The sequence below is a fragment of the Muscardinus avellanarius genome (genome assembly GCF_963383645.1).
Source record: "Muscardinus avellanarius genome assembly, chromosome: 1".
In the NCBI taxonomy this organism is placed as follows: Eukaryota; Metazoa; Chordata; class Mammalia; order Rodentia; family Gliridae; genus Muscardinus; species Muscardinus avellanarius.
The window spans coordinates 45,854,478-45,874,494 of record NC_137786.1 but is presented as its reverse complement, the minus strand read 5'-3'; the positions used below and the strand labels follow the sequence as shown (position 1 = coordinate 45,874,494).

At 40.8% G+C, this 20,017-nt stretch overlaps 1 protein-coding gene across 1 annotated transcript in view; it reads left to right on the top strand.

Annotated features, from left to right (window-relative positions):
* The window catches only part of ANKRD55 (ankyrin repeat domain 55), a gene marked incomplete at both ends in the record, with an annotated part of 113,216 nt that overhangs the window by 4,162 nt on the left and 89,037 nt on the right, over positions 1-20,017 (top strand). The gene's annotated exons all lie outside the window — the stretch shown is intronic.

The following is a 20,017-nucleotide window of genomic DNA, read 5'->3' as shown; positions in this document are numbered from 1 at the left end:
ATTAGCTATAAGTATCAAGAGAGCTGTATGCCGGGGTCTTGAGGACAGGTGGACACTTGCTCAAGTCCCATCTCAGCCTTCTTCCAGTCACAGCGACTTGGACAAAGTGATCAATCCCATCTGGCTTCAGTCTCCTCTTTGTAAAGTGCAGATACTATTATACATCCACAGGGCTTCTGGAGGCTTCAAGGTCAGGTCATCTGACTGCCTGGGGACTTAGAGCCATGTCTCTGGCTTGCTTTGTAAACTTGGAAGGACGGAAGTCTGGGTCCTCAGAACTCTTCACTCCTGTCTTGTGCTTTTTGATTTCACCATAGCAACAGCTGTCTGGTCCCACGCGCTCTTCCTGGCTGTCTTCCTTCTCAAAGCCCACATGCAGAAAAGGACCTGTAGTAAAACCATTTACTACAGAACACAGAGGCTCCTTCTGAAGTCGGTGTGTTATGTAACTGGAGATCTCGCTTTGCCATTACTTGTGGAGAAAAAAAACTCTACTGCTCCTGGAGAAACCCCAGGCCTAAGAGACAAAGCAGGAGAAGGGAGAGTAGACCCCAGCATCCCACTCCACCCACTGGGTGTTTGAGAGTAAAGAGGGTCAGGCCCTGCCCAGGTCTGAGGAAATGGGTTCCATGAGTCTGAGCGTAGTGTTTGCAGGTACCTGGGGGACTGTGGGCTAGCCCGCCAGTTGCTTTTCTTGTAGAGTTAGTTGTTGGGAGAATGAGAGGAAGCACTGGCCTTCTAGCCCAGGTTCATAATGTGTGTGACTGTCACAGGGCCGCTAACAAATCACCACCTGCAAGGGTGCTTAAACCAAAAGAGGCCTACTCTTTCCCAGCCCTGGAAACCAGGGGTCTGCAATCAAGATGTCAGCAGGAGGTAAACCCCTAGGGCATTAAGTGCAGGCCTCCTGGCCTCTTCCAGCGTCAGGATATGTGGCCTCAACTCTCCATTGCTGCCCCCCGCCCCTTCATGTGGCCTATTCTGGGTGTATCTGTCTCTCTGTGAGTGTCTTGAACTTCCTCTGCTCCAGATAATTCAGGATAAACCCTTGAGGTCTTTGATTTGACCACATCTCTTCACATCTACAGTAATATTCTTTTGCCACATAAAGTAGTAATCACAGATTCTAGGAATCAGGACATGAACATATCTTTACAGCTACCATTTAAACCACTTCATGAAGGAAGAAGTCAACCCTCAGGAGGCATGCAACCTCTTGACTTGGATTTTGGTAAAAATCCACTCTCATTTAAGCTAGAAGGAAAATTAGCATACAAGGGGCAGCACAGCACACCTATTTGTGGCAGACTCTGTGTAGACACTTTACATGGGTAACAGCATGGTAAGAGCTCATGTGAAGTATTTAGCACAGCCAGGCTCTATGATAAGGACTATACTTAGACTAACTCAACTAATCCTCATATTAACCAATTACTTTTACTCCCTTGTGCCCATGGGACAATTCAAAACATTTCAACCTACCCAACATCATCATAAAGTAAAATGGCAAAGCTGGATCTAAACCCATTTGACTTCAGCATCCATGTTCTTTCTGCTACAGTATGTATCTTTCTTGGCCAATTCTAAGGTTGAATGGAAAAAATAAGGCATCGACAAAAAAAGAAAATTAATGAAGCATTTATTTTCACACAATCAAAACATTTATGCCATTGCGTTTAGATTTTTAAAGCACCCACACACAGATGTGCTGGGTTTACATCCTTTTTTTTTTTTTTTTTAATCTAAAATGGCAATGCTAAACAAAAGGGCTTGCACTTTGCTGAAGAAGCAAAAGTTAAAATTGCAGTGTAATAACCAGATGCCAGTAAAAGAAGAATAAGCATATTTTGAAGGGAGTTTTGGGAAAAGAGGAGGGGAAAGGCAGGCAGAGGAGACAGGAGCGGAGAGGAGTGATTTGAGCTCAGCCTTTGGTTTCAGGCTCAGCTATCTTAAATGAGAGCCTGAAATGAAACCCAGGATCACTGACAGCTCCGACTTTGGGTTTTCAGAGCGACAGTTCAGATAAGAGAGACTAGCAGGCAAAGCACCAACCCACTGGTTCAGGGTCAGATTACGTGTTACCTCTAAGGAGATGCTTGGGCTTCTCTCTCTTGGTTAAGAAAGAGGTGCAGAAGGAAAAGGAGTAGTGGATGGATCTTTTTCCAATGTTCCTGCTCACTCAAGATGAAGCTCAGGCAAATGTGTTTGTTGGAAGTTCCCCTGCCTTTTGTCTGCCCATCAGCCAACTCCTGGGAACCCTTGTGACACATCACTCCATTCTAAAGTCTGCTGAGGTCCCATCTCTTACTACCTCGGACAGCCTCTGCCTACAATAACCTCTCCTTTCAGCCTCCCCAGATCCTTCTATGGACATAAATAGGAGGAGACTCCTGCCTGATCTTATCCAATTGCCAGTCACAGCATTAAAAAGCCATGAAACTGCAAGCGACTTGATTTTAGTGGTGTCATTGGCAGCAGGATTCTCTACTGCAGGAAAGCTCCTCCATTAAGGGAGAGGGGCCTTTGCAGGATTATGAGGAAGATCCCAAGAGGAAGATCAGGGGATGGTCTCCAGGGGGAAAGAAGGCCCCACCTGGGCAGCCACATCCTTGAATCAACCTAATGTTTCCCACAACTTGGCCAGATCTGCTTCAGAAGGCCTACCCTTCACGCAGCCCCTGGCCCAGGAGTCAGCAGCCACCATATGAGAATGGTGTCCATCTCTGGACATTCTCTCCATAACACTTCCAGAACTAAGCAACTCTGTTGGGTCCCTGGTAGCCATAGATTTTCCTTTTACTACCACCATTTTGGTACAAGAATATTTTAATGGAGCCTTAAAACACTTAAATTGTATCTATAATTTACCTTAAAACAAAAACACTTAAATTGTATCTATAATTTTTTATAAAACAAACACTTTACTCATCCCCAAATATAAGACAAGGTGAGAAGGTGGAGGTCTGGATGCACTGAGGTCCCAAGTTAGTGCAGAAGGCAGGATGCACTGAGGTCCCAAGTTAGTGCAGAAGGCAGGTTGTGGATGGGTCAGAGACAACCTCGCAGAAGACCACATCTGACCGGAAGCCACTGCTCAGCACCCTTGTCAAGCTTCAGAAGCCTGTGGGGCAGTCAGTGCGGGGTGTGCTGACTCCAAGGATTTCTGATGTGTGTGTGTGTGTGTGTGTGTGTGTGTGTGTGTGCGCGCGCGCGCGCACGCAGTTCTGGGGATTGAACCCAAAGGCACTCTACTCCTGAGCTACACTCCCAACCCTATTTTATTCTTATTTTGAGACAGTCTTGCTAGGTGGATGAGAGTCTCACTAGTTGCTGAGGCTGTCCTTGAACCTGTCATCTTCCTGTCTCAGCCTCCCAAATAATGGGATCACAAGCATGTGCCACCACGCCAAGGCTCTTATTTGTCTTTTGAAGCTATGATGGTCTTATGATGGTCTTAGCCTAATATTAACTCTCTACTACTAAATAGGTTTGCATGCTTAATAAGAACCCTTTTTTTTTCTCTGTGAAAAATGATAATGGCACTTGCTCATGAATGAGGCTGTACTTGTTTTATTGAATATATTGGAACGGGGGAGAGAAGGAAAGACACTCCATTCTACACAGGAAATATTTCCATTTTTAAATGTGCCCTTGGGACATAAAAATATATGTATATTATATGTAATCGCTTATATATTAATTTTTACATTGTGATTTTTTGTTTAAAGTAATTTCAAACTTTAAAAATTTGTGAGACTAAGAATAGTATATTCTTATACTATATATACTTATAGTATATATATATATACTATATATAGTATAGTATATATACTTATAGTATATTCTTATAATAGCATATTATATGTGAGACTAAGAATCTATCTAGATTCACCTAATGTTAACATTTTACCCTATTTGCTGTATCATTTGTTTTTTGTGTCTCTGACATTCTTCTTTCTCTGTCTCTGTGTATATATATATATATATATATATATATATATATATATATAGTGTGTGTGTGTGTATGTGTTTATCAAATTTGCTATCTGCATTCCAATTTTGTCTATTGGCCCAATTATGTCTTTTGTTTTTAATTTGTTTTGTGGTACTGGGAAATGAACTTAGAAGCATTCTACCTCTGAGCTATATCCCCAGATGAGAGCTTCACTAAATTGCTGGGACTGTCCTTGAATCTGTGATCCTCCAGTCTCAGCTTCCCAAGTACTAGGATTACAGACATGTGCCACCATGCATTGCTTTACTAATGTCTTTTATAAAATTTTTTCCATCTCTTCAGTAAATAATTAATCAAGGATTAGGTATTACATTTAGTGACTATGTCTCTTTAATCTTCTTTATGTATGTATTTTTGTATGTATGTGTTTTATTTTATTGATTGATTGATTGATTGGTACTTACTGGGGATTGAACCTAAGGGCATTATACCTCCGAGCTACACTTCTGTCCCTTTTTGTTTTCCTTTTTTGAAATAGAGTCTTGTTAGGTTGCTGAGAATCTCACTAAGTTGCTGAGACTGGTCCTGTCTCAGCCTCCCAAGTACTGGGATTACAGGCACAGGCCACCATACCCAGTTTAGTCTCCTTTAATCTGAGATTTTTGTGTGTGTGTGTGTGTGTGTGTGTGGTACTGGGGGTGAAACCCAGAGGCTTTTCTACCTCCGGGCTATACTCCCAGACTTTTTTTATATTTTATTTGGTAACAGGGTCTCACTAAGTTGCTGAAAGCCTCACTAAATAGCTGAGGCTGGCTTTGAACCTGCGCGATCCTCCTGTCTCAGCCTCCCAAGCGCGGGGATTACAAGCGTGCGCCACCATGCCCGGCTTGATCTGAGATTTCTATACAGACTATCTTTTATGCCATTGACATTTTTGAAAATTGTAATCTATTTCTTTTGTTAAATACCAGGATCCTTTTTTGAGTTTATCTGAGGCTCCCTTATGATTTGATTTAGATTATGCATTCCAGGACAGTCACTGCATAGCTTATGCTGTGTCTGCTTCAAGTTATCACAGTATTGTTTAATCACTTTATAATGATCATCTCGGAGTGGTAGGGATATTGCAATATAAAATGTCAACTGGTTTAACTGAGTTAAATTTTTTTTTCTCTGTGAAATTGATATTACCTTCTACAAAACCTCAAGCAATACAAGGATGAAAGTATTGGTAAAGAAAGTATTGCACTCCCTCCCTCAATTAGCAGAGGGGCATGTTCTTCAGTCTCTTAGCCCCAGCCTGTTCCCAGCTTCTCAGCACCAAGATGATTCCATGGCAACTCACACTCCACGCTGAGGTTGGGAGCAGCTTCCAAAGATGACTGAGATCAGGCAAAGAATATTAACCAATATTCATAATTAGAAGAAAGCAATTGCTCTGGGTTTTTGCTACAGCCTCTGAGCTGAAATGGTTTGAGACAGTTTCCATTCCTCTGAGATAATTTCCGTTTTGGGTCTGAGATTATATGCCTTGTCTGAGCCACACAGGACAATAGGCAAAGCTACTATGTTAATCCCAAAGATGCACCTTGAGATTCGAGAAGACAGCCCACCTTCTGGACATCTAGCATGAGAAGAAGAAGAAAGGTGTAGACGCTGGAGTCCCTGGCACAGTGCCTGACTATCTCCCATGTGCTCCAGCTAGGCCAGCTGGGGTCCCCTGGACTGGGCTTCCCTCTGCTAAGAGCCTCTTCCAGGGCAGGGGGATCCAGTCACCATGGCAACCTGCCTTTGGAGCAAAGAATGGCCTGGGTGTGTGAGCAGGAGAAGGGGTTAAGAGTGAGAAGACATTTGAATGTGACCTGTGGAAGCCTTCAATAGAAACTGGGGATTTGCAAGGTCAGGACATGGCTTCTATCACCCAAGCTGCTGCGGTAGGTGGTTCCTTCTCCTGCACAGCCTGCCTGTTCTGTGCAGGCACAAGTTGACATTTCTCTTGGATATATTTATTTATTTTTATTTTTAATTTAATTAATTAATTTATTTACTTATTTATTGGTGGTACTAGGGTTGGAACCCAGAGGCTTTCTACCTCCGAGCTACACTCCCAGACATATTTTATATTTTATTTGGAAACAGGATCTCACTAAGTTGCTGAGAGCCTCACTAAGTAGCTGAGGCTGGCTTTGAACCTGTGCGATCCTCCTGTCTCAGCCTCCCAAGCGCTGGGTCTCCTGGAGACATTTAGAGAGTTCCCATGCAGTAAGCAAGGTCCTGTTAGAACAGCAGTCCATAAAGAGGAAAGGAATTCTTTCAACCTTGGAATTCTGCACTTTGGTGGTGGCTCTGTCAGCTTCAACTTTGAGACCACAATTTTGATCTTTGATTCACCACAATGAACAGAATACAGTTCCTGATTCTTAAAAGTCTCATTAAAAAAAAAAAAAAAACAACTGAGAGGGGCACCTGAATTCACCTGAAATGATGTGAGAGAAGGAGGAGGTACTGGGGATTGAATTCAAGGGTGTTGTACCTCCGAGCTGTACCCCCAGCCCCTGTTTCATTTTTATTTTGGAACAGAATCTCAACTAAGTTGCTGAAGTTGACCTCAAATTTGCAATCTTCCTTTCTCTGCCTCCCAATTACTGGGATTATGGGCGTGCTGAAATGACACTTAACCTTCTGATTACTTGTGTGCTCAAAGTCATCTATTTACCCTAATGCACACAAAAAAAGAAAACCTTAAAATTGCAGGAAGAATATTACAACATTGATGAAAGAATTTCTCCTTTGCTATACAAAATGCAATCTAGCAATGGAATATAAACCATTTTTTAAATGGCATGGTTTGAAATAGAAGAAAATTGGATAAACCCTAACACAATGTACCTGTGCCTACTTTCTAGCACCTTAAAAGTTACCCTCGAGTTCTGGCCACAAGCAGGACACCTCGATTGAGATCACTGGATATAGAGAGGTATTTGCTCTCAGGTGGCCACAAAAGAAACCAATTTAAGGCTGGCTCCTGGAAGTGCTTTGTCTTAGAATAGTAGTACTTTTAGAATGGGAAGGAACCTACTCCTTCACTTTTTATATGTGAACACTGAGAACAGCAGGGTTCACAGTCATACAGTGCAGCCACTTGAACCAAATCAATGCTCCGATTTCAGCGTCGCGTCCCGTGACCCCTGTTTAGCATCCCTGTTCTTGCTGTCCTCGTCTTGTAAGGCAAGATGATGACACCACAAAGGCTTGCTATAAAGATTGAATTAATTAATACCTATAAAGCAACTGGAACACTGCCTAGCCCATAATACTCAGTGAGTGCTGGTGTAGGTTATGAGGTTTTTATAAAGATGGTGGTAATAATCCTCAAAAAAGATTTAATGAAGTACGTACAATGCCCTTGGAACCTTGCCTTGGTTCCAAATGCTAGCGGTCATTATAAGTGACTTACCTAAGGTCACAACATGGACGGTCTACGTCCCCAGGTCCTCTGTATCGAATTTGCAGCAGAATACTAATTTTCCATTGGAATGGGCAGAATTTCCCTGAGCAGGAAAAAATGCCTCAGAAGAACGTTACTTCTCCAGGGAAGCTCACGCCTTGGAGTGCCTCACTTCCCCTCCTCTGCTCCTAGGAGTCTGTCCTCTGAGTCCAGTATGCCTTCCAGGTAAAACAAGCCAGGCCAGCTGTTCATCTGCCTCTTCCATGAGGACACTACACAAATTTCTGATCTTCCCTAGCAATCTCTCTAGTTTTTAGGTACAACCATATTGTTTTAATTATTATAGTTTTATAGTGTTTCACTATTTAATGAAAAATCTATTTTGATATTGATTTTTCACTTATATTGAATATTCTTACTTACCCATTTTTTCTCCTCTTTTTGTTCATTTTTGCTTTTGAAATGTTGACACAATTACATACTTTCAAGATATTAAAAATGTCCAATGAATAACTCACCCTCTCTCTGGTCTCCAGCCATTTGATTCCTGTTACTAGAAGCAAAAAAAAAAGTAACCAGTCTCTGATGCAGAGACATTTTAAGTATTGCTAAGCAAATACTTGAATATATTTTTTCTTTTTTTAAAGTTATCCCTTTATTTTTACAAAATGATGTTAGTATTTTACTCACCCATCCTCCCTAGAAATCGTAGGAACTTTGATTGAAATGACGTTAGACCTAAGTGAAGCCAGGAGTGGCGGTGCATGCCTATAATTCCAGTACTTGAGAGGCCGAGAAAGGATCACAGGCTTGAGGCCAACCTCAGCAATATAGCAGGAAGATCACAGGTTCAAGGCCAGCCTCAGCAACTTAGTGAGACCCTATTTGCAAATAAAAAATAAAATAGAGCTGGGAATGTAGCTCAGAGGTAAATACCCCTGGGTTCAAGTCACAGTACAAAAATAAATAAATAAATAAATAAATAAATAAATAAATAAATAAATAAATACAGAATAACCTAAACTCACACAGGAGCGCAGAGAACTTTAATCATTTTAACTCTTATCACTATATTTCAATGGTTAGAAATATCACATTTTGGGAGACTTGGGATTTCTATCACTGACCCTGCCCCACTGGCAGATACTGGATGAGGCCACTGTCCCGATCCCTGAAGGCCCCGACCACCCCAAGCCGTAGCAACTTCCAGAACTTTCTCTCTCCTGTTGCTAGCCTCTTGGCCTCACAGCTGTTAGGAAGGTGTAACCCTTTGCTTGCTCCTCAGAAACTTACCTCATCTTTTTGATAGTCTTTGGTTTGGGTTGTCGCTCATTTTCTGCCACGTTCATTTGGGTAAAGGGTGAGGGGCAAGAGACAGTTCCAACTTTTAGGAAGGAGATGAAAAGAGCGGAGGCTTATGACCACACACTCCAAAACAGCCAGGTCCCCCAGCCTGCACGCTCCTCCCCACTCCTATATTACATTATGCAGCTGGATGAAGGCACCGAGGGCCCAGGAAAGGGTGGACTACGAGGCAAGCCTACCCTGCCACCTAAGTCAGGTATATTCAAGACACCAACATCTCAACAGTAATTATATCTGAGTATATATTTTCTTATTACTCTCTGTGTTTTGATAAGTTTAACAATCCAAGAAAGTATTCTGAATAAAATAACATAAAACGACAGATGAATTAAATAAAAATATCTGAGATTAGGACTCAGGCATCAATATACTCAACTCTCTCATTTTACAAGATAGACACTGAACCCAGAGTGGTTGACATTAACACTAGGATAATATGTTTGGTTTTCAAAAGATAAGTCATTTCTTTTGTCATTTTTTAATTTTTTCGTGGTGGCGCTAGGGATTAAACCCAGGGGCATTCTACCTCCCAGCTATACCCTAAGCCTGACTTTTTTTATTCTTTTTTTTTTTTTTTGGTGGTACTGGGAGTGGAACTCAGGGGTTTTCTACCTCCGGGCTATACTCCCAGACCTATTTTTATATTTTATTTGGAAAAAGAGTCTCACTAAGTTGTGAGAGCCTCACTAAGTAGCGGAGGCTGGCTTTGAACCTGTGTGATCCTCCTGTCTCAGCCTCCCAAGCACGGGGATTACAAGCGTGTGCCACCACACCTGGCTTTATTCTTTATTTTGAAATAGGGTGTCATTAAGTTGTGGAAGGCCTCACTAAATAGCTGCAAACGTGGGTCCTCCTGTCTCTGCCTCTCAAATGCTGGGATTACAAGTATGTACCACCATGCCTGGCTTGTTGTCATATTTTTTAGATCTCATAAAATTATATGCTCATTGCTTCGGAGTCTGAGGCAGGATGATGGCAAGTTTAAGACCAGCCTGGGTAATGTCATGAGACCCCACCTCAATGTAAAATTTTTCATAAGGGAGTTGAGGTTGTAGCTTGGGCTCAACACATGCACACGCACACACACACACACACACACACACACACACACAGACCATCTCTCTGTTGTGGTTTGAGCAGCTTTACTGTCTTTCCATGATACATGAGGGCTGAGGGGAGTCACTAATTTATCTCACCCCTAGTTACAATGGTAGTGGCAGGCCTTACACAATTTTTAAAAAAGCCAAAAGATCTCTCTTCCATCAGTTTTCCTAACTCTATGTCTAAAGGTTATGAAGAATGAACCCTTATTTCTTATATCTACCCTTCTTCAGTTTACCAATTGGGAGATAATATGCCAATAAATCAATAAACATTTATTATCTACAATGTATCAAACACTATTTTAACTTCTATTCTCTAAAATTTAGGATTTTTTTAAATAATAAAGGCAATGCCATATAGCCAAGTGGCATGAATTCTAGTGAGGCTCCATTAAGGGTAGGTTGAGTTTTATTCTATGCCTTTTATCAGGAAAGTGCCTGAATACAGGGAGCAAGACCTATGATTTATTGGGGGAAGCCCACAAGAGAGCAGTGACTTGTCATGCATAGTAAAGCATTCCCGTAATCCCAGTACTTGTGAGGCAGAGACAGGAGAATCGCAGGGTCGAGGCCAACATGTGCTAACTGAGTGAGGCCCTGTTTCAAAAAAGAAATAAATAAAAAAGGCTGGTGGTATAGGTCAGAGGTAGAATTCCTCTGGGTTCAATCCTCAGTACTACAAAAAAAGGGGGGAAGAAGGGAAGGATGGAGAGAGAGACACAGAGAGAGACACACACAGAGAGAGAGAGAACACACTCAGTGAATTAGTGTCATGTATCCTTTACACAGTGCCCTCAATTCCCCACCTGCCTCCCCTCCACTGTGTTTTACAAGTTAAGCCGCAAAAGCAGTGATGTCATCAGCACTAGCTTGCTTGTATGACCAGCATCCCAAGGAGCGATGGTCCTGATGTATGTGTGAAAAACTAGTTCTCTATAGATAAGACTAATTGGCCCTAGTTTCCATTGCCCATAAGAGAAAAGGCAGGGTCCTTGAAGATAATATGTATCTGGATTTTTCAACCCAGGATTGTACTCATTGTTCTCTTAATTTGGCTAGGATTTGGGGAAAATAAAAGGGACATTAGGGATATGGTGTTTTACCATCTTCCTTTTCTTTAGGAATGACACAGCATGCATGCTAAATTGATCAACAAATACAACTACCCCATTCTAAAGGGTCTATGCATTAAAGATAGTTTATTTTTTACAGTTAATTTGAAAATTAATTGTTGAAGCCAGGTGTGATCTTACATGCCTATAATCCCAGTACTTGGAAGGCTGAGACAAAAGGATCATAGGTTCAAGGCCAGCCTCAGCAACTTAGTGAGACCCTGTTTCAAAATAAATAATAAAAGGGACTATGGAAAGTAGAATACCCTTGGGTTCAATTCCCAATATGCCCCCCCCCAAATAAAATTAGTATTGTTGGAACAAATGTGCATTCTGGAGAGGCACCCTTACAGAAGGTCAACACAGGTACCTCCAAAACAGAAAATTTCATTTTGAAGGCCCCCTGTGTCCTGGAGATGTGCTAAATAGAGAATTGCACCTCCAGCTCAAGAGAGCTCCCCCAGGAACATAGGGGCTAAGATTAAAAGAAACAGCAGCACGTGGGTTGCATGTCAAATCTTGGTCTGAAGAAAGATCTGATCTGGGCAAGATTTTGGCCCTGAGATAATAGGGTGGCCTCCCTTCTTCTCACCCTGCCAGCAGGGAGGTTGCTTTGACTACTTGTTCTCTCAGCTGGTACATGCAGAAAGTACTCAGTGATTTTTCTCTTTAAAACGTTAGAAAGAAACTCTTTCCCTTCTTCCCACATGACTGGCACTTTACAAAACATTCTTAAAATCTCCAGCAAGGCACCCTGAGGGAGCGGAGGAGAAAACACAAGAAACAGAAAAAACCTTCCAGCTCACCAAAGCGCAAAACAGAGCATCTCATTAGGGAGAAAGGAGACAGGGGTGCCTCTCGGTGTCAAAGTGGAAATGTGGGTAATAATCAACAGATCCTCCGTGCCAGGCACTGTTCTCAGCACTTTATGCAAATTAACTCATGCAGCCCTCAGGTCCGCTCTGCAAGGCAGGCACTATTCTTATCCAATTTGATAAGAGAGAGGCTAAGCAATTTACCTAAGATCACATAGCTAGCAGTTGGCTCCAGAGCCTGAGGCCCTCCTACCTTCCTATAGCGCCTCCACGTGTGAATGATGAATCATGTGAGACTTTGTTTTCATGCCAGCCAACTATATCTATGACCCCAAACCTGTTCCTGCATGGGGAGGGAGTTCCAGACAGGCTCTCAATCCTAGCCAGCAGCACTGGCACCATGCTGGTTTAAGGCCCAGGTCAAGGCCACGGAGCCTCTCCATTGCCAGCGGGTGGCAATGTTGTCACATGGAGGATCCAGGTGTGGTGCAGCTGGCATCCTCCCCAAAGTGGAAAGGCTCCACCTCTTTATAGATGAGCAGTTTCTCTCTTATCCCGCAGCTTCCAGAATAATACTGTAGGAAGAAGGAGTCCTAATAAACTCTTCACTTAAGTGACTCTTTCCTGCCCTGCCATAATATTCTTAGTATGTTTCAATAATTCAGAAATTAGACATGTGTCTACCCACTAGGGCATGTCAGGCCACTCTTAGGGACAGAGACCCTATCACATTTGTATCTGCACTTTTTTTTTGGTGGTACTGGGGTTCCTGGAAGCCCTTCTACCTCAGGGCTACACTCCTAGACCTATTTTTAAATTTTTATTTGAAAACAGGGTCTCTTATGCCAGCGTGGTTGGCTTTGAACCTGCGGGATCCTCCAATCTCTGCCTCCCAAGCCCGGGGATTACAAGAGTGCGCCACCACGCCCGGCTTGTATCTGCACTTTTACTAGACTATGGTAGATGCTGAGTAGGTGGATGAATTAATGATTTTATGTTTTTCAGAGGCACTCAGTTTTGCACCAAGGAACAATCTAAAAAAGATCTGTGATCTAAGAGTTCTGTGTAGTTGCCTCGAATGAATTCAGACTTCCTCGTAAATCCAGGGTGGACTCAGTGGCCCAAGGATCCTTAGAATAGGATAAATTTTAAAAAAGCCTCTCAAACCGCCAGGTCTGGACGCTCCAATCTGCCCTTACACTGGCCTGGCCCTTCCACAAGGCAATCACAGCTCAAGCCAAGCAAGCATCACATTGACCTCTAGGGCAATTTCAACAAAATGGGTCAATAATAGTGCAGTCAAGGGCTCTCCCAAAGAACACAGTAACTCAGTGACGATCAACCCTGTGAAGCTCTAGAAAGGGGCCCACATTGGTGTGAACTCTGAGAACCTCTGAGGACTCAAAACATTGCCTGTCATACATCTGAAATCCCAGTATTAAAACAAGGTCCTTGGGATTAGATAGAAAGTTTATGATACATCCAGAAATCAAAGTTTTAACCATAAACAATGAAAGAAAGAGATAATTTCAAGAATGTATGCCATCCTTAGTTTTAGGTAAAAAATAATAACAATTAAAAATATTTACCCTTTTTTTTTTTGTGGTGGTACTGGGGTTCCTGGAAACCCGTCTACCTCCGGGCTACACTCCCAGACCTATTTTTTAATTTGGGAAACAGGGTCTCTTAAGCCAGTGCAGCTGACTTTGAACCTGCATGATCCTCCTATCTCCACTTCCCAAGTGCAGGAATTACAAGCATGCGCCACCACACCCAGCATATTTACCTGTTTTTTAAAAGAAAAATCTACAAGATCTGGGTGTGATGGCTCACACCTATAATCCCAGTACTCAGGAGGCCAAGACAGGAGGATTGCAGGGTCAACACCAGCCTCAGCAATTTAGTGAAACTGTAGCAACTTAGTGAAACCGTATTTTAAAATTAAAGCCAAGCATGGTAATGCATGCCTGCAATCCTAGTATTTGGGAGGCTGAGACAGGAGAATTTCAGGTTTGAAGCTATCCTCAGAAACTTAGCAAGACCCTCGGAATTTAGTGAGACTCCATTTCAAAAAATAAAAAGGGTTAGGGATAGATAGAATACCTCAGGTTCAAGCTCAAGTACCACAAAAAAAGAATAAAAAAATTTTTAAAAAGGGCTGGAGGTATAACTCAGAGGCAGAATTCCCTTGGGTTCAATCTCCAGTACCAAATAATGATAATAATAATAATAAAAGTAATAATAATAATAATAACAAATTTAACAGGGTGCTTTTAAAGTTCAGAATTTTTTCCTTTTCTTAGAACTTTGTCAAATATCAAGGGCTTATTTTCTTAGTTACAGATATACCCGGTTCTGCCTATCCTTTTAGTAGCAACATATTAATATAAAAGTAGTAAGCCACACTCTTCTTTCACCTTTTAGGCAAAAAACAAAACTTAATTTGATGAGTATAGACAAACATAAATTTATTATAGAAAATGTGGAAAATATAGAATGTTCAGAAAATTATCTTAGCTATTATCTTTATTTAATTTTTGATGCATGTTCTTTCAGTCTTGTACATGTTGTACATAAAATGCGTGTGTACATATATATTTATATTATATAATATATATATATGTTTACAAGTATAATACATCTCTTCACATACTTCCTTTTTCCTGTTTATTCATTTTTCTCTGTCTCTCCTTCTGAGTATATTCTGGAATCAATCCCCTCCCCTCTGATGGATGAATAGATGATAGATAGATAGATACATACATACATACATACAGAAGGAAGGATTTGTGTATTATTTGCTTATATAGATATTTGGATATCTTAAGTGGATTCATGACCCTCTGCAGGAAAAAAAAAAATCCCTGCATTCATTTTTAGATTCCTTAAAGGATCATCCATTTCTCTCTCTCTCTCTCTCTCTCTCTCTCTCTATATATATATATATATATATATATATATATATATATATATATATATATATCTTCAAGGTAGGGTCTTAACATGTGGCCCAGGCTATACTTTAATTCTAAGGTTCAAGTGATTCTCCTGCCTCAGCTTTGAAAATAATTAGAACTATAAGTGTACACCACCATACCTGTATCTCTACATGAGTCTGTTTGATTTTCACACAGAAAAGCAAGAGCCTTTGAAAACATGATGGATGGAAAGAACAATAGACATATAATGAATAAGTGATAGATAGATAGATGGATACAGAAGGAAGGATTTGTGTATTATTTGCTTATATAGATTCTTTGTCTATCTTAAGTAGATTCATGACCCTCCATAGAAACAAAAAATTTCCTGCACCCATTTCCTTAAGGGCTATAAGTTATCTTTCTCATTGTACTTGTTATTTCTACATCACCCTTTCTCATTTCTACAGAAATTCTTTGTATTACCTCCAAGATTAAGCCTCATTATTTGCGTTAGACCAGCTTATACTGGCTATTTTTATACCACCTCTAGGGAAGCTCCTTCATTTCCTATTTCCTAATCTTTCTGTGGTTTCGTGTCATGTCCCAGGGATAAAAGGAACTCTGAAGTACAATCTGTTCTGTCTCACAGGTCTTCTCTTCTCCTCCCTGTGCTTTGCTCTGCGGCTGAATTCCTTCTAAGCACGCTTCTTTGGTGGTCATCTAGCTGAGGTTGGCCATTTTCAGTGACATGAAGCTTATTATCTATTGCAGTGACCTGGAATATTTTTACAAAGCTCTGACAATTAAAATGCCTTTCTCTCTGTCACTCTCACCACTGCTATTTGTAACTGCTGAAGTTTCACAGAACAACTTGACCACAAAGCTAACTACATAAAGCCCTTTGAAGCACAATCTTGTTTTTCAATAGCATAAAAATAAGTACTTAGAAATAAACTTAACCATGGAGGCAAAAGGTGTGCACTGAAAACTACAAAGAATTGATTAAATAAATTAAAGAAGATACCAACAAATATTTAAAAAAACCCTGAATTTCCTGAGTTAGAAGACTTAATATTGTTAACATGTCAATACTACTCAAAGCAATGTATAGATTTGATAAATATCAAAACTCTAAGGATGTTTTTATTGCGATAGAAAAATCCATCCTAGCCGGGCGTGGTGGCTCACATTTGTAATCCCACATTTGGGAGGTAGAGACAGGAGGATCTAGCTGGTTCAAAGCCAGCACAGCTTCAGAGACCCTATTTCCAAATAAAAATATAAAATAGGGCTGGGAGTATAGCCCAGAGGTAGAAGGGCTTCCAGGAACCCCAGTACCACCAAAAAAAAAAAATTCATTTTAAAATTCTATGGAATCTCAGGAGACCCCAAGTAGCCAAAATAATTTTACAAAACAAAAAGTTAGAAGACTTACATTTCTTAATTTTAAAACTTACTATGAAACTACAGTAATAAAAACATGATACTGGCTTAAAGATAGAGATATAGATCAATGGAATAGAACTAAGAGTTTAAAAATAATCCCTTCTATCTGTGATAAACTACTTTTCAACAGGGTGCCAAGACCATTCAATAGGGAAAGAATAGTCTTTTCAACATATAGTGCTTGAACAACTAGGTAGCCACATGGAAAATAATGCATCCTGAGTCTAACCTTACCCTATATTAAAAATTTTAACTAAAAATAGAACAAAGAGCCAAACATAAGGTCTAAATCTATAAAAACCCTTAGAAGAAAGCATAATGAGAGAGCCGCATGACCTTGGATTTGGCAATGATTTTTTTTTTATGTGACACCAAAAGCACAGTCATGAAAAGAAAAAAATGACAAATTAAAATATATAAAACTTTAAAGCATTTGTGTATCCAAAGACTCAACACTATGAAAAAGCAGACCACAGAATTAAAGAAAATATTTGCAAATCACATATCTGGTCAGGGTTAATATCCAGAATATATTAAGAACCCCTGCACCTTAATAACAACAAAAAAATCTGATTTAAAAGTAAGCAAAAGATTCAAACAGATATTTCTCCAAAGAAATACAGGGGGATAGATAATAAGTCATGAAAATATGTACATTCACATTAGGAAACTGCAACTCAAATCCATAGTTAAATAATGCTTCACACTAATTAAGAAGGCTATTTTCAACATCCCCTACACACACACACACACACACACACACACACACACACACACACACAGATGTACCCATGCACACACATGCATAATAAATAATTAATGTTGGTGAGGATGTGAGGAAATTGAAACCTTTCTACACTATTGGTAAAACTATTGAATAGTGTAGGCATTATGAAAAACAGTAATGTGGTTCCTTAAAAAAATAGAATTATCACATAGCCCAGCATTTCTACTTCTGAGGATATATCCAAAAGAATTGGACCAGTATGAAATAAATAAATAAATAAATAAATAAATAAATAAATAATAAAAAGTATGGTCCCAGGTCTCAGCTATTTTCCTTTCTTGACCCAACTGTGTTCTTCTCCTTGTTTTGTCTTCATTCTTTTTAAACAGGCTCTGCACCATGAGTATCACCAAGCTCCCAGGTTCCAGTAGAGTTCCCAACAATTCTAAAATGTGTTTATGTCTCGATCACATTCTAAATCAGTCCCCGTGGCTGGGGTACACAGATGCTTCATTCCAGGTCAACATGTTCTACCCCCTGACCAGGACGTAGCCAGTTCCACTGAATTTGCCCATGAGTGGAAAGTAGAGCAGAGGTGTCCCCGGAGAATCATCAGGCACTGGTAAATAGAGAGAGGGGGAGGCTGAGCAACAAAGAGGGTAGGTCAGCCACCCTGCAGTTGGGTATCTTATGGACTAAGACTTATTGGCCTCTGTATATTCCTATTGACTGTAACTTCATTTGAATCTTTCTAGCAAGATATTTTGGGGATCCTAATTCTACCAGCCAACAGACTCCTCAAGGTGGTGAACGTGTCTTTGCATATTTTACAGCACTCAGTCATGAGAAGGTTATAAGTACATTTTCATATGTAACATAAGCACATCATAGATAGACTATGAAAACTCACCGTTCTGTTTTCACCTTTGGCAACACCTTGATCTACATCCAGGATCTTCCCTCTGGGGTGAGACTGCCAGCATCTTTGGATGCACATGTATAACTATACACCAAGCCCATTTTTGTCCTTAAGTCTGGGCTTTATTTCTTTGTGTCTGAAGATATTGTGAACCTTCTTAACAAAATGTCTAGACTCCCGGGAAGGGTTTAAATGGAGTGTTGATGTTCTATGCAGTGTATGGATTCTTTATTAGCCATCATCAACAAGAGACCTTTATCTCTACATGCCCCAGATTTCTAATGCTGTCTAAATAAGCCAAAAAAGAAGCATTATCAGTAGCAAAGTACATACAGTATTTACTTAGTGCCAGGCTCTGTTCTAAAAGCACATTGGATTAAATATTAACTCATTTTCCCTTACATCAACCTTATGAGAAAAGTAGTTATCTTTAGCAGCAGAAGCAGCTTTCAAAGAAAAGAAACTAAATCCAGAGAGGGTAACAGGGTCACATTCACATAGATAGTCAGGACAAGCCAAGTTGACTGGTCCAGAGTCCTCATGCTTATCACACAGCAGGGTTTGACCTGGACACCCTCACTTCCCACTTCCAGCCTCCATGCAAATGTGCAGGTGAGTCTGCCTTTAAAAAAATGGACAAATTAGGAACCAATCATTCACTTTACAAAACAGTGTTATCATAAGTGAATAATTGTCAATAACAATTTCCTCCTAGTATGGGTTAACTTGTTAAAAATCACTAATGAGCCAGGCATGGTGGCACAGACCTATGATCCCATTACTTGAGAGGCTGACCCAGGAGGATTGCAAGTTTGAAGACAGCCTTAGCAACTTAGCAAGACCCTTCACAACTTAGTGAGATCTTGCTTCAAAATTTAAAAAATAAAATAGGGCTGGTGATATAACTCAGAGGTAGAATTCCTCTGAGTTCCATCTCCAGTACTACACACACACACACACACACACACACACACACACACACACACACACCACAAATTATTGTCAGAGATACCTGAACAAAGAACCCAAAACCAAAGAGTTAGGACCCCTTCCAACAAAAGATCAATTAGAACAGAAAGCATCTCTAGCATACAGTCCACACTAGCAGAAAAATACAACCTAAAAAAGTCTTTTCTTACACATATATATTTTTTTGAACAATGGTTGTACTTAGGGGGGAAAACATGCCTGAAAGAAATGATCTAAATGAAGGATCTTGGCACAGTATCTCACCAGGGTGCCCTCAGGAGAGGAGCCTCCTTCCCAGCTCCTCCTGGGCTCCAATGGGGGTCACTTGACCCACAGTTCTGCTGTCACCATAGGTAACACTATTAGTTGGTTCAGTCATGCTCGAAAGGAAAACACCCAGTTCAAAGGAGAAACATACAACTCTATTTTTTCCAGAATTGGCATCTCATGGAGCTCCAGGTGTTGAAATGAAGAAGCTTTCATGTAGAAACAACATAGAGGCTGGGTGTGGTGCTGCAAACTTGTAATGCCTCATTTGGAAGGCTGAGACAGGAGGATCACCATTTGTGGACAGCCTAAGCTACTTAGTGAGGTTCTTTGCAACTCAGTGAGACCCTGTTTCAAAATAAAGAATAAAAAATAGATCTGGGGGTGTAGCTCAGAGGTAGAATGCCCCTGGGTTCCATCCCCAGTACCGCAAAAAAAAGAAAAGAAAAGAAAAGAAAAGAGAAAAAAAAAAGAAACAACATAGAGAACAGACAGGGTTCCAAAGACAAGTGCCCCTGATAAACATTAGTGGGAAGCGTTATCCAGCTTGCAGCTGAAGGAGAATGAGAGAGGACCATTATCAGGGATGCCAGTGATCGCTGACTCTTCAGAGGAAGAGCTCCTGGTGGGGGGAGGCCACTAGTGCTGGACACTGTACTGGACAGGGTGAGCATTGCCCATCTCTTCTTTTCTCTTCCCATCCTCCTCCAGCCAGTGCCTCACATGGGCAAGCAAGAGGGCCAGGGAGTCCTTGAACAGTTACAAGGTCAGCCCCCAGGGTACAGAGCAGACAGGAAAAGGTGCAGAGTGCTGCTAGAAGACAGATAAGGAGCAGCACAATGTCTCTTTCAAAGGTGGGTAAACTGAGTCACCAAGAAAACAGAACAAAGGGAAACAGAACTACGGTGAGGGCCCCACTTCCTTTTCTGGTCTCATGGATTTTTTTAGAAAACTGGATGCCTGTAGAGAA